This window comes from Bombus pascuorum, chromosome 1 (assembly GCF_905332965.1).
Source record: "Bombus pascuorum chromosome 1, iyBomPasc1.1, whole genome shotgun sequence".
NCBI classification, from domain to species: domain Eukaryota; kingdom Metazoa; phylum Arthropoda; class Insecta; order Hymenoptera; family Apidae; genus Bombus; species Bombus pascuorum.
Genome location: NC_083488.1, coordinates 9,214,704 through 9,229,364, shown reverse-complemented (window position 1 = coordinate 9,229,364; position 14,661 = coordinate 9,214,704). Strand labels below are relative to the sequence as shown.

General features: G+C 40.9%; 1 protein-coding gene across 10 annotated transcripts in view; it reads right to left on the bottom strand.

Annotated features, from left to right (window-relative positions):
* Nucleotides 1–14,661, bottom strand: part of LOC132916697 (LIM/homeobox protein Lhx9) — a 474,804-nt gene that overhangs the window by 93,085 nt on the left and 367,058 nt on the right. Inside the window, exon 1 of one of the 10 annotated variants that reach the window (XM_060977000.1) lies at nucleotides 1,379–1,486. The exons of the other annotated variants lie outside the window; for them this stretch is intronic. The gene's annotated coding sequence lies outside the window, so the exon portion shown is untranslated. Of the gene's footprint in view, nucleotides 1–1,378; nucleotides 1,487–14,661 lie in introns of those variants that run through there. 10 annotated transcript variants of the gene reach the window in all.

Genomic DNA, 14,661 nt, shown 5'->3' with positions numbered 1-14,661 from the left:
ATAATATATTCTGTGTAAAAGACGAGTATCGTAAGCGAAAGAAATTGTCATTTTAATTTTGTAACATTGACGTTATACCATTCGGTAACTCTATATTTTATATAGAAAAATCGCAGTGATCGTGTGCACCGTATCGTTAAAAATTCATTAATGTTTGCTTTTTCAATGGACTGGTTTTGTCCAAATTTTAAATAAACCATTCCCGCCTTTTCCTGCTCTACTCGGTGTCTATTGACAAATAAACTTGTTAACACAGATTGTTACGTCGCGCGTGATGGTCCGTGCGACGTCCCTCACGGTCTAGCAGCCAAGGCCTACACCTCGTTACACTGACCCGCAATAAACCCAAGGAACCTCCATAAACCGAATCTTTTTAGTTTAATTTCTATTCATATAAGTATTTTCGGTTTATGGATGGTACTTAAAATAGTCCTTAGGTGCACGCTGTTACTAATTGCAGAGAAAGCGGATGTTTGTCCAGCGAAATGGCAAATTTTTCCCATGAACAAGGACACCCATGAGCCACATCTGCAAGAGACTTTCTCCTCGTATTTTATTTATTAACATTGACTATAACTAATGGGCATCGCGGATCGTTACCCCCACTTTTCTACCGAAAAGTGTAAACAACGAATCCGCGTTCTTAGTTCAAAAGGGCACACCCTCACCGAGCTTTCCTCCTTAATAGTACGAGACGTCTGATCTGGTACTGTTCTATCAATCCTCGGACAGTCAAGTCTACTGATCTTCAAATCGTCGGGTATTCGAGTGAACTCAAGAAATTCCTATTTTCGGGTAGTCGAGTCAAACTTTGTTCTTCAACATATCAAAGCGAGTCAAATACGGTGCTATTCTCTAAACATACTAAACATGTCTACGCAACAAGTGTTGTAAGTTATTGTGAAAATATATTATACAACTGTAGATTACAGTTGTATTACAAACAAACACCCCTATTATCCCACAAGAAATAAGGGGATCGACCTGCTCGTGGTGTCGATTATTATAATCGTAACGGGAATTTACGACTCCCGTGACGCACTTCAACGCGATCGCGTCTTCCCGCGACTGGAGGAAAAAACACAGATAGTAAAATGGATACAGAAAAACTAAGCTTGAAGTGTATCTTTCTCTTTTGTACTCGCTAAATATATTCCTTCTTTTTATCCTCGCCGTTCCGTACCGATCATAACGCAAACACCCATTTCATTGTGCAACACTGTGCAAATCTGCCGAATTTCGAAACTGATTTTCGACGGGGGTAGAAAATATGCACCGAGCAAAGCACAAGGATGAGCGGTCGCGAATTCGACGAAGGAAGTGTGTACAGTTAAGGATGACGTGTAAAACTGTTGTGTTTGGCACAGCTGCGAGAGACCTTCGCGCACGTATTCCACAATACAGGCTTCGACCCCTGACGCCCCCTATAAATATCCAACGGTGGCAGCTTGTTACTCTACACCATGCGAACTTCAAACCGACCACAACACTCAATATCCTTCGACTACTTAACCGGCCGCGCGTTCAATTGCCGAATAATCTACGAAAGAGAGAGAGGGAGAGAAACGCCGACAGAGTAAGGTAGTTTTCGGTAATCTTGCTGTGATTACCTGCACGTTCTTTGGGAACTTTCCTTTGCGTTCGTCTTTATCATTTTTTAAAAGAGGCTCCGGCGCTAGGAAAAACATAAAGTAATCCAATGAATGTTTAACCAGTAAGTTGACTTAAGCTGTTTAAAAGGTATCCGTGTTTCTTTATAATATAGAAGAACTGTTTTACCTGGTCTTAGTCTAACCCCCTTCAGACTTAAGCGATTTCTCTTGTAACAATGAATGAGGCGATATAATAGCACAGATTAGAATACGGTACAAGGTTGAGGAAATACAACTTAGTTATAATTTTTAGAACAAGGTATATTTCCGTTCATGATGAGATCGTACGTCAATATATGACGTGATGTGAGGACAATTATGAAATCAGCTATCAATTTTAAAGTGACTGAACAAAATAAAAGCAGTGAATTGCATTCAGTTTGTACTAAATATCAGCGGTTGTCTTCACTACGCAATCACCTACATATTTCGATATAAATTAAACAATTCGTCATACTATCTATTCTGATCTATCTCGTGCGTATTCTGATAAAAGTGAAATTCCTAAATGTAATCCTATTTTTCATAGTAAATACGAAATTTCCACACGTGATCCAAATTCAACAAATACACCCATTCCAAGGTATCGTACCTGAACGAAACAGTAGAGTTTATCCTTCGAAGGTATACTCGAGTACCAATCGATCCTTGGCAGTTTACACCAAGCGCAGTCACCCGATCATCGTTCGAATGTCTATGTTCGATCGTGCCCTCGTTAGTCCACCCAACCCCTCGCAATCTGCCAGGCCAGAAAGCACGCGACAAAATGTAAGTACAAAGACCGTTGGTCACGATGTTTAATAAGAAAATATTTAATCCGCAGCCAGTCCGCACTGCGCAATGTACCACGAAATTAGGAGCGAGCGTCTATCGGTCAAGGTAAATGCGGCGCACATTAGACGAGCTGCAAGTTGGCCGGGCCACGGAGAGTGGAAAAGCGACAGAAGCAAAGAGATGGTGAGAGAGAGAGAGAGAGAGAGAGAGAAGCGGTAAGGGCGAAAGCGACACAGCGAGGACGGTGAAACGGGAGGTGGTGGGAGCCTAATTGGTCGAAATTAGCAAGTTTAGTCATTAGTGGAGTTTCCGGCGGTGGCGGTGGGTCCACTTGACTCCACTTCCTGGGAAAGGAAGGACGGAAGGAAGGTGTGTACACCTACCATCGGTTACGCGGTGTCTGGATACGTTTCTCGATGTATGTACGTGTGTCCCTTACGTATGTACGTATACAGGTATTTGTGTCTACTATAGTTTGAGAACACGCGTTTGTACATGTGTTTGCGCATATGCATATGTGTGTATATATATACATATATATATATATATATGCATGTAAGAGGTTGTATGGGTATGGGTGACACGTATAGTAAGTTTGCACGCGCGCCAGTCAGCGAGCGAGCGAGCAAGCGCGAGCTCGGATACGTCACGGTACACTTCGTGACCGCAAATAACTGTTTCCATTGGAATCCTGCGGTTTTACACCTTACCACCGCCGCGATATCAACGCCTTCACGCATCGTACGTATTTAAACCGTATTACCGCAGTCTCGAGTGGGTCACCCGTCTGGTGGACCCAAGTTTACCATGAAACCGTTTCTTTTTCGTTTCGAGAGCGACTGGTGATCGAAGATAATTTTGTAGGAAGGAGACAGAATTGGAAGAAGAATAAATGTATTTTGTGCGAATAAGTAGAATCTGAATCTGTTGACGATAAAAAATGATCTTGTAGCAAATAGTTAGAATTAGGGAAGGAAGAATTGTAATGTACATAGTTTTATTTATGATTTGATTAGGTTATATAAATAAGTAGAAGATATGTAGCGGGTGCACGTTTCTTTATAGCCTGATGAGTGTTTGCGACAGGTCAATTCGATAAATCTACCGATACACAGTTAATACAACGTGTATTTAGATTGTATTATCACGGTTCAGTAGGCCAGGATGCAAACGAACGTGGTCCCAATTCCTCGTATTTACCATGAAAACTTTTAACCAACTTTTGGACCGTTGCCCACCCTGATGAGAACGTTTCGCAGCCTAACTACTCGGACTATCGACGACATCCTTCGTTCTCGAATCTAACGTTCAGTAAGCATACTGTCTACTTTACATTACGTTCTGGTGTCCATCATGTCTCGTAGATAAGCGAATTTGAAATTTAACTTGTGTCTTTACCTTCCGACTATATTTAGAGAAATCTAAATCAAAACTTAAATTTCAAATCTATCGTCAAAATTCAATCGATTCATTCAATCAATTTTCAAAATCAAATCTAAACCTTCGAATTTTACACCTGCACGTTTACATTTCTTAATTTCTCAATTTTCAAGCAAACATTATCTAATTTAGTATGTCTTCATAATTAAAATTCCTATTTTTTTATATCTTCATACGTAAATATTTCAGTCTCATATCTCCAAATTTAAAAGTTTAAAGTTTCAAATGTAAATATAAATATACGAGCCTCCTAATTTAAATTCTACTTAGAAAAACTAGGAATTGAATTCTATAGTCTCTAGTCTGCTCCAAATATTCGATACACCGTCAATTATGAACCGGTATACAACCAGAAGAACGTTCTCCGAGCAATTTTTGCAGTTGGACCATTGGATGCCATTTTTTAGCGCGTTAATCCCACGTAGAATTCGGATCGATGCTTAATTCCCCTGTGGCCCTATTGTCCGCGAAGCATACGCACCCCCTGAATCAACAATACATCGTCCACGATCCAGATCCGCTAGCGAGAGCTCGCGCGCGTGTGCACGCGCGGAAACGCACGATCGAGGCATCAGCTGCCGCACGAGGGCCCTTAATTATTCTATTAAACAGGTCGCGGACTTATTGTAACGCGTGTTTGCACGCGTGTGCGCGATACAGAGATGCAAAAGGGAGAGATTGAGAATAGGGAGGGGGGTTAAGTAGTGGCACTGAATGGAGGCATAAATTTATTGTGCCGTGGAGGGACCGAGGAAAAGTTGTTCGCCACGTTTGTATACGAGTTGCGGTATTGTGCGTTCAAACGGAACGTTGGATCAATTCGTCCGGATGCTCTTTTTCTCCTTTCTTCTCTTCCTCCCCACACCCACCGAGCTTCGCTTTACCGCTGCCCTGGAGAACGTACGCGATCGCGTTTAAGGGATGCCGATCAATTTAGACAACGACCCACTATTAGCCTCGCAGGCCCCTTGTGTTTACGCTGCTCGTTTCTTTTGAGAGATGTGTTTGATTTAACTGTAGTGATTTAACTGTCGTGACGTAGGTACGGTAATTACAAAAAGTATTTGCACACCGTGTAGAATATTGTAGCAGCATAGTAGTTATTGAATTTCATATGATCTAGTAGTACCTTCATACAACTGAAAATATTTGATATTATGAAACTGAAATGTGAAACTTTGTACAAAATAAGGGTTGCATTAATCTCCGACGGCACTTTCCATTTTGTTATTTTATTTGTTACTTGTTTTTACTCTCCTCGCATGGGACTGAACATGGTTAGCAAAAGATGGTTAAGCAAATCGATATAGGCGGAGGCGACGTTTTTGGAAGTGGCTTTACGATCGTCGTAAAGCGACGTTATGCGTAATTCGAGCGCGTCCCCAGAATTGATCCAATTGGGGTTGGCCAATTCGAACCGGTTCAATTTAGAGGGGACCGTATCACAGATTTCTTATCGAGGCCGTTCCAAAACGAAATTATTGCGAATGGCCTTGAATGAGTACAGACCAGTTTATAATCCCAGCTAGGTACCAACCACCGATGCTTTATCCACCGAAATACTGTCCGTAAAACACAAAGTGTCAATAACGTATTAAATTAGAAGGAAGATTTAATATCTGTCGTGTAAATATATTAGACAGAAGAAGATATACTATGACGTATATTCTACATGTATGCACTAGATATACTACGAAAATATATGTAGTATACGTACTTCGAGATTTCGAATATGCAAAGGGACAATACGTAAGATATTATATACTAAAATTATTGACCTGTAATATGTCCACCAAACAGCATCAAATTTAGAAAACATAAGGAAGCAATATTTCCGTTTCACGAGTAGATTAAAAGCACCAAACAACTCTTTATTATTCCTTCGAAAAAAACGAAAGAACTTCTAAAAACACTCAAAGAGGTCTCTAAACTCGTTCCAGTCTACTTCGTAAACCTCCTACAAAGAAGCGAAACACGAGATAGAAAAACTAAACTGGAGGAATGGTTGGCACGGGGGCAGTCGTTTTACGGCGTTTCGATCGGCGGAGCATCGCAAAATCGCCGTGCAATTTTCTTTCCCGCGCGAGGAATATTCGCGTTGTAAAGAGGGGCAACTGTGGCTGCTGCGAAAGGAAAAGGGCAGACAAGTACCGAGCGTTCTCAGCGGCCACGTGATTGGTCGTAAACGCCAAAAATATGCGCCGATTGGCCGGCCGGTCGGCTAGTTTTATGGTAGCGCGCAGCATGCCGACCAGGTTTTATGGTTAATTTTTGCAATTTTGTAATTGCCTCGTGCACCCGCCGGCAAACTGCAACAGCGTTTACCCTCTGTCCTTCTCCACCCTCTCGTCCACTCGCTCTCTCCCTCTCTCCGTTCTTTTCTCATCTTCATCCTTTTCTCGTTTCCGCCTTTCTTTCTCCAACTCGAACCGTTTCGTTTCGTTTGAACAACGACCGCGCGCATCAGGAACAAGGATCCTCTCTTCTTCTTCTTCCTTTCTACTCTCTTCTCGTTCCCAGCGACGGGATAATATTCGCGGGAACGTGCATCGGTTCGCGATAAATTATGCCGCGGCGTGTGTGTGCGCGAGAGACCGTTGTGTTCCACGTTTGCATCGGCGCCGGCCGGCGAACGCTAACGGTTCAGCCAAAGTAATTATAGCAAGTCAACGCGCGCGGCGCAACACGTGGCCGCTGATTATCGAAATGTCGGCTTACTTGGCCCACCGATGGAATCGCGTTTCACGCGCTGCGGTTTCCGCGTACATGGCCCGTGTCCCGCTCCATGTCTCCCCGGAATGGGGCTTCCAGATCGTGTTCCAAAGAATCCACCCGGAAAATCACCGATTCTGACTTCAATGGGGGGGTCGCTGTCTTTGTTCCTTGGGTAAATGGGTTGTGACTTTACAGAGATTGAAACTTATTAGAAAGCGTGTTTGATGGAGTTGTCCTGATTGCTTGGATTCATAATTACGGATTTATAACGTGTGATTAAATGAAGAAATGATTAAAATCTTAACTATATCTACTCACTGTTCCTATACATCCTTTTTTCAAGCGATTGCCTTAAAATCAATCTTTAGCTTAGTACCGTATCGATCGATCGAGTATTAAAGGAAATAAATTAGAACGTGTTCCAATCTTGATTATATGTAACGTTGATTTTATGAAGGAAATACCAACGTATCTTTAGTAATCGTAGGAAATTGTAGAAAATCTTGGTAACTCTATTACTGAAGACAAACGAACACTGTATAAACGGAACTTTTGATAAGTTCAATTAATTGTATTACGATGAGTTTTTGTTCCCACCTTTTTTCTCTTTCTGACTCGGCCAAATAGAGACGTAGAAATTATCCTTGATAAAGACGCACAAAGATCATACTGCCTTCGTCATTCAAAACCAAAATACAATATCTCCGATTAACTAATCCTGCTCCAAGCAATCTTATTTTTAAAGCCTAGAAAAAATTCATAAGCCAATTGGCGTCAAAACGTTTCGACTGTACACGCTGTCATTCTATTCGGAGATGCGATCAATACGAAAAGATAGATCGTTGTGAGGACCGATCCATCCATCAGCAGTCAACCAGCAGGTTTTACAGGCAACTGATTAGAAACGATCAAGGGTTACTCGCTTTTTAGAAATTCTATCGTGATCCACCGGGTGTGTAGCCAATTTTGCCGGTGCGCCCGTAAAGTAATGATTTCAATTTCGCGAGATCGCTGCCGCCGCCGGCTACGAAGGGTTTCTCACCCTTCCCCCCGCATCTTTCCACCCCTTTCAGCGCCCACCCTCCCTCGCTCTGTCTCTTTCCCTCTCTTTCTCTTAACACACTCTCTTCGCCCCGTTCCCGTTCGAGGATTTGGATTAAGCGACTAAGGAAATTCAATATCAGTGGCTGAGATGGGCACATAAAATTACTGACTGCCACTTCGCCTTAATTTGCGCAGTAAAGTTCCCCGCTCCGCGACCCGTTCCACCCCACCGAAACCGGTCTGTCCCCGCGCGCCGCGTTTCCGTGTAAAACTAAGGGATTATGATTCGGTTATTGGCTCGAGCCGCGTTTCACTGCGTAATTCGGCGAAATTTCCAACGACCACCCTCCTCCACACGGATGAAATACGAGGCTCCTGTTACGTTTCCGGGAAACGGACGGTTCGCCACCCACCGGTGTAGTTCCAGTCTTTCAGGTCACCGTGATAAGTGTTTGGATAAAAATGTGTTGGGAATAGCTTACAGCAAAGAAATGAAAGAATGTCTGGACTTGGGCGAATTTTGCTATGGTGTTCTCGCATGGTACAATTTTACGCATGCAAATTCGTAACTTTTCAATTTGAACGTTCAACTTCAAATTGCGAATCTTGAATCCAACACTTCAAAGTTATCACGGCTGTAAATACGCCGCAGCATATATTCTTTAAAGTAAGAAATTGATAGTGTTAATAGGTTCGAATCAAGCGTCTTATTCTTATTCGATAGATGAAGATTAGAGAAATTATTGTTCGCAAATGCTATTCACACAGGATGATAATATTAGGACAAAATTCACGTGAGATGAAATTTCAAAATACCAAACTAAGAACATTACCGAATCGATAAATAACAAGTTGTGGGTTTCTTTCTATAATTTTACAATTTTACACCAAGCGAAAATACAGATTCCACGTTCGAAAGTGCAAAACTTTACTATCGCGAACATTAGTTGGTTAGGAGTTTATAGCATAGTTCCGAAAAGTAATTTAATTACAATTTAATTAAATAAACGATTTTCATTCGTATTTGTTAGTTTGCTCAAATTACTGGAAAATGAAACTATCTTTTTATTGCAACAGACCCTCTAAATGGTAGATAGGAGACTTGAAGCAAAACAGGTAGCCTTATAAGCAAATGTAAAGAAACTGTTATAGAATAAAAATTCCAACCTTGGGAATTAATCGTCCCTTCGTTCTGTCACTTTCGATGACATTGGCAATTGGCGACTAGAAAAAGAAAAAGGTTCAAACGAGATACGATGACAAAAGGTTGGAAATGGCTACCGACGACAATAAAGAGCGTCACAGTTCGTCGACCAGAAACGGTACTTCAACGTGTGTAATTTACAAACCTAATGATAGTGCGGCAAACGTAAACTCTCCGGAAAATCCGTCCATAAATTTCGATTTATAACCGAAGAACCCCTGAAACAGTACATGCAACCCTAACCATGTGCAAAACCGAAAACCATTCTGAAACTTGGTTTCCAAGATGCTCTAAAATATTAAACTGTGACGCTTTGCCAGGAAAAATCTCGGATACGAAGAAACCTTAAAGAGAGATTGTACACCCCCGAACTATAGCATGCGTCACTAGTATTAGTTTATCAGATGCTGAGGATGACTGTGGCAGCTGTTACTGGGAGGTATGGTAATTTTACGGAAAGAAACTGGGATAGGGGATTGAGGAACAGCGGGTGCGAGAGGAGAAACAGAGAAGAAACCGGCAATGGAGAGACAGACTAGGTCTGTTTGTGAAAACGAGGACATACTGAGAGTAAGACGACCAATATCTGTCAAACACATATCTTTTCGGATTTATCACGGTCTGCTCCGTGAACGCAATTTAATTTCTTCGCCGCAACCCACGTAGAATCACCCCCTGTTTCGATCGAAAGCTTCGCGTTTTGGTAAATTCACCATTTCTGGAAACGATGGAAGAAATTTCAACGTTTCTCCCAAGTTGTCTGTGTTAATTCCTACGGAAGAATTGAAACGACAACTTTGGTATAAATAAAAAATACCTCATTAAGTCGTAAATGAGAAGGCTAACACGATATTATAAATAAAACAAAGGGATAATTTTGAATAACATTTCTCATCGATATTATACGAAGAAGAAGACGAATAAAAGATTTCATACTATAGTCATCGTGTCACATTGACTCATAACATCGAGTCAATTACTTTCGATCCCTTTTTCCTCCGAAAACGACTAAGTCAGCCAGGTCACCTTACGCAAGTACAATCGGGACTAACTACTACAATCCCCAATTATAACGATCCAGCCGGCAACATCCTAATTGCATCGTCGTGCAATGACACGCTAATTGTAAATCCCTCTAACGACGTTCGCTCGCGAGTGAACTCACGCGATCACCCCCGGCGAGAAAATAAAAAAGGGGAAGAAAGAAAGGAGTCGGCTAGCTGGCGCTGTGGTGGTATGACGACGAGGACAGGATCCTTAACGTGCCTTCATCGAATTAATTTGCCCGGCGACGACAAAGGGCCGAAGTCCTTAAAGAGCCAAGCGCTTCCTCCTTTTCCACAACCACCCCTTCTAACCAATGTTTCTCTTTTCCTGCATTCTCCCCCTTTTCATCCTTCCGTTTCATCCCCCTTCTCCCTCTCTCCTGCGTCGCTTAATACAATTCCATACTCCCCTTTCTCCTGCTTTTCTCTCTTTTTCTAACAGATTCCCTTCTCCCTCCGCCACGCATCTGCCTCCGCGAGAATAATAAAACTCTTTTCAGCAGATGCAATCCAGCATGACGTTACTCCTGGATCGCTCATGGCTTCCAACATTTGTCGGTTCTCAGCTTACGCGGCTGCGGTTTGCGCGTGAACGCGTGCAAAGCGAGGACTCGCGTAAACACGTGTGTGCGTCAATTATGTTTACAAAGAAGTATTACGCATAAAATAACTCGGTCGATGGAAGAGCAGAAATTAGGCGACTAAATTCAGTGATCATGTTCCAAGGCTTGAAAGTATCGATATTTGTGAATGAGGATATACCAAAAAGGAAGAACAATTCTTTCGCAGGCTAAAAATTCTGATAGAAAGAATGTTTATTGCACAGATTAGTTGCGAGTAATTCGCTGGTTAAATAAAATTCAATGGAACAATTGATTTCGTGAACAACATATTTCGACTCAATTTGGAAAGAAAATGAATTCTTTCATTCTTTTACGACTAGTACAGCTTATTGTTATAATTGAACATAAATACAATAAAAACGCAATAAAAACACACGATAAAAAATATGTGACCTATTATTAGTTCAGTAAAAAAATTTCTGCTCACAAATAATCTTCCGTTGCAATCGCATTGAAAGCTTCGCACGCCTGGTTTGCATCAAAGTTAGCCGTAGCTTGGCATTGAGAACAAAAGTGGGTCAATTGTAAGTCACATTTTTTCTTAATCTGAATTTATAGCAATAAACACACAAGAACGAAGAAATTCATTTTTCCCCAATCAAAACTAGATAACAAATATTTCATTGAATATTTTGAACTGACATTTATCTCAGACAGATTGCGTATTTGGAGTTTCTTCGAATTTTGGTGGATAAATATGCAAATACGTGTTATTAGGCTGTTCTCGCTACTAATTCTCATTCGAGGCACGCGGTTCGAGCGTATGAAGTTCGAATATTTGTCGTGCAAATATGCTCGTGGCGTGAACGCGGTTATTCAAGCTTGACCGATTGTTTTCGCATTCCCAAAATGTGGACTGCCAGGTTAAATGGCCTTGGTATTTGGTGCAGACCAATTTTAACAGGAACACTCATGGACAAGCTTAGTTTTAAATCTCTTGGAATGATCATACACTTACAAATGTATACAAGATCTCAACTTACACGAGAAATCTCAATTCCGCGATTAATTTATTGGATACGACGAAACAATCGAATCTAAGTTGCATAATATTTATTGATTAACACTTTGACTGCCACGTCAAAATCACATGTTTCGCTCAAGACGTCTCGTCTTGAAATGTATAGAAGATATTTGCTCATTCTATATATAATAGTAAGGTATGTTCACACTTCTAACTTCAATTATATGATTATAAAGCAACATTTACGATTATTTTCTAAAGTGTGTTTATAATAATATTCGTAGATTACCTCTCAAAGATATGCATGCAAATACAGTGCACCGTTAGATGCAAGATCTGTTCTCATTTTTTTTTTTTTTTTTTTGGTTTATTGATGTTCTAATAAAAATGTATAATTCTTCAATGGGGCACTTTTTATTTCAAAGTATCTTCTATTTATCGGTTATATTCAAAATGCTCTAACTGTCAATTTTCATTCAATTTTTACAATTGTAAGCTCAAGCGCTTCGGTTACCAATGACCGCTCTGGCGTCACAGGGAAACCGTGTATCAAAGCGTTAATAACATTAACGAATGGATAAGTCAGAAAGAAGTGAAAAAATAGAAAAAAGAAGCTCGCGGAACAAGGGAAACGGTCAACACGCATGCACGTCGGGAGTGCATTTGAACATCGTACGGCGTTCGTTTATGAAACAGGAAATAATAACGCATTAGCAACGACAGCTGCGATATTATACTGGATTGAAGCGTTATTCGAGGGTCCGTATAAAATTGAGAAGGGGACAGGGGACACGTCTTCGTAGGGTGAGTAGCTTCGATGACGATCGCGTAGTTACGTTTGGGTGGAAGCAGAGTCAATCGTGGCAATTTGTCGCCACTCGTGTGAATTTATAGCTGAATACAGGTGGCAAGGGAAAATACGTAATGTTATTGTTATATCGTTATATTATGGTGATGGACGAAAGAAAGATTAGAAGATAAATAACCCGAGCGTACACTGTAATTTTACAAAATGGAATTATATCTGACAGCAGTAATAAATAGATATAATACGTTGCTGAAAATAATTAAAGCATCATTTTCCACATCACATTAATTTTAATATCTAACGACTGTCTTACAACCAACCTTTATAACATTATCGTACAAATAATATGGCAATCTATCAAGCCAATAGGACATTTCTCTGCTTCTGTTCTCTTAATTATCGCGATAGAATCATTCATAATTGTTTTAAACAATGTATATACCATGGAACGAATGACTGTTAACAACATCGTAGAAAATGTTTAGTACGGAAATTCCTAATATTTATAGTCTATTAATCGTCAACTTTCATTTGACCATCAATGTATGTCTATAGATACTTCTTCACTTTTTCCTTCTAATCTACTTTGTTAAGATACACGTTTATACTCGTAAAAGAAACTTTTAAATAGAGCAAAGGAAATTCTGATGGCCGAGAAAAAATTTAGATATCTCGTTACTGTATCCTCGGGAATATTTCAAGTTATCCTGATTCGCCTAAACCACGATGGTTTCTAATTACAGCTTATCATCCAAATCACTCGTAAACTTCTTTATCCCTCTCGCAGACTCATCTCGTTTCGCTGGCTAGCAGAGACGAAGAAAAAAAAGGCGGTACCGTATAGAATAGATTCGCAACATATTAAACTATATCTCGCGAAACGAAGAGCATAAAGCACCAGGGTCTGGAAAACAGTACGACCTTACGCCAGGCTACTTAATGGTTAATAATTATCCGCCGCAGCCACGAGAGCACGTAACGATGTTTATCTTTAAACCCATTCCACTTCGAACTTCTATTACTAAATAAAAGATCCTTTCACCTCGATAACGGGGCTCTCTCGAGCACGCGCGCGGGCACACACACGCGTACACATACACATACAAGGATACCTTCGTTCGTCGTGTGCTCGCCTATGAAATTATCCAGAGTGTATCCGTAAATCCCCGATTCTTACGATTCTTTCTCCGTCGTTAATGAGTAATTAGTGCTCGAACGGCAATTAACGACGAGAGAGTCGGATCGGGCAAGGAGGAAGGAATATTCGCAAAAAGAAACGAGGAGAAAAGAAAAAAACGACGACCCGAGAAGAGAGTAAGAGAGGGGGACTTTGGTTGAGAGAGAAAAACGCCCGAAGACTGCGTGGCGGTGAACGGAGAGAGGAAGAGAGAAGCTCGCGAGAAGCAGCCATCGAAACGTCGAGTTCGTGATACAACCACGCTGGTACAACGAGCTACGTGACCCGCTGTATACGTGTGCGTGTCATAATTAGTTGGAATCGACGAATTATAAAAAAAAAAAAAAAAGAAGAAGAAAAGAAGAAGGGGAAAGAGAAAACAGAAGATGGAGGGAAAAACGAAAGGAGAAAAAAGGAAGGAAGGAACGAGGGAACAAGAGGTCCGCGTTCCTGTTTATACGTCGAAAGCTCATGGTTTGGCCGCGCGCGCGGCCAGCAACATCGGACAAAATTTTAATTAATCCGGAGAGCTTATTAGTTTGAGTGCCGACAAGGACCGGGCAGAATCGAGCGGGGGCCGAGAACAATTTCCAAGTTGAGCGGGTAGCACAGGGGGATGGAAAGGGCTCCGTTTCTCCTACAGCTTGTACAATCGACCGAGCACTGGCCAGCGGAGACAGGGGAAGGCAGAGAGAGAGAAAAAAGCTTCTCGACGAGGAAAAGCGCGTGATACGAACCAGGCACACATGCTATTCGATGAGTCTTTCTTTCCGTTCCCTGTATTTTCTTCCCTTTTACATTTCATTAGCTAGTTAAATTATTTTCTTCATTTCTCCAATATCTTCTATGTATCTTACGTTGGATGATTCGTCCAAACGTGATCACCTATTAACATAATATTTCTTTCAAACATAGACTACAGAATGAAAAACATGATAAGTGGCTTTTTCACCGGACAACAGGTACATTATAAAAAGAATCAAATTTTACGCTGTAAAAAATCGTTCTGTTTTAGGACCATTGTTTCGAAGATCTTTAGGAATATTGATGTTTGTTTACGGATGTATATCTTTTTCATTGTATTTTAAAAATGTCTAGAAGTTAAAGTGAACTATGAAATTTCTGTCCGACGCTACAGTGTTTAACAATAGTACGACTTAGTAAAGAAATAGACGACGTTCACTTCTCTGGTAAACCACGCGATCGTGTTGAAC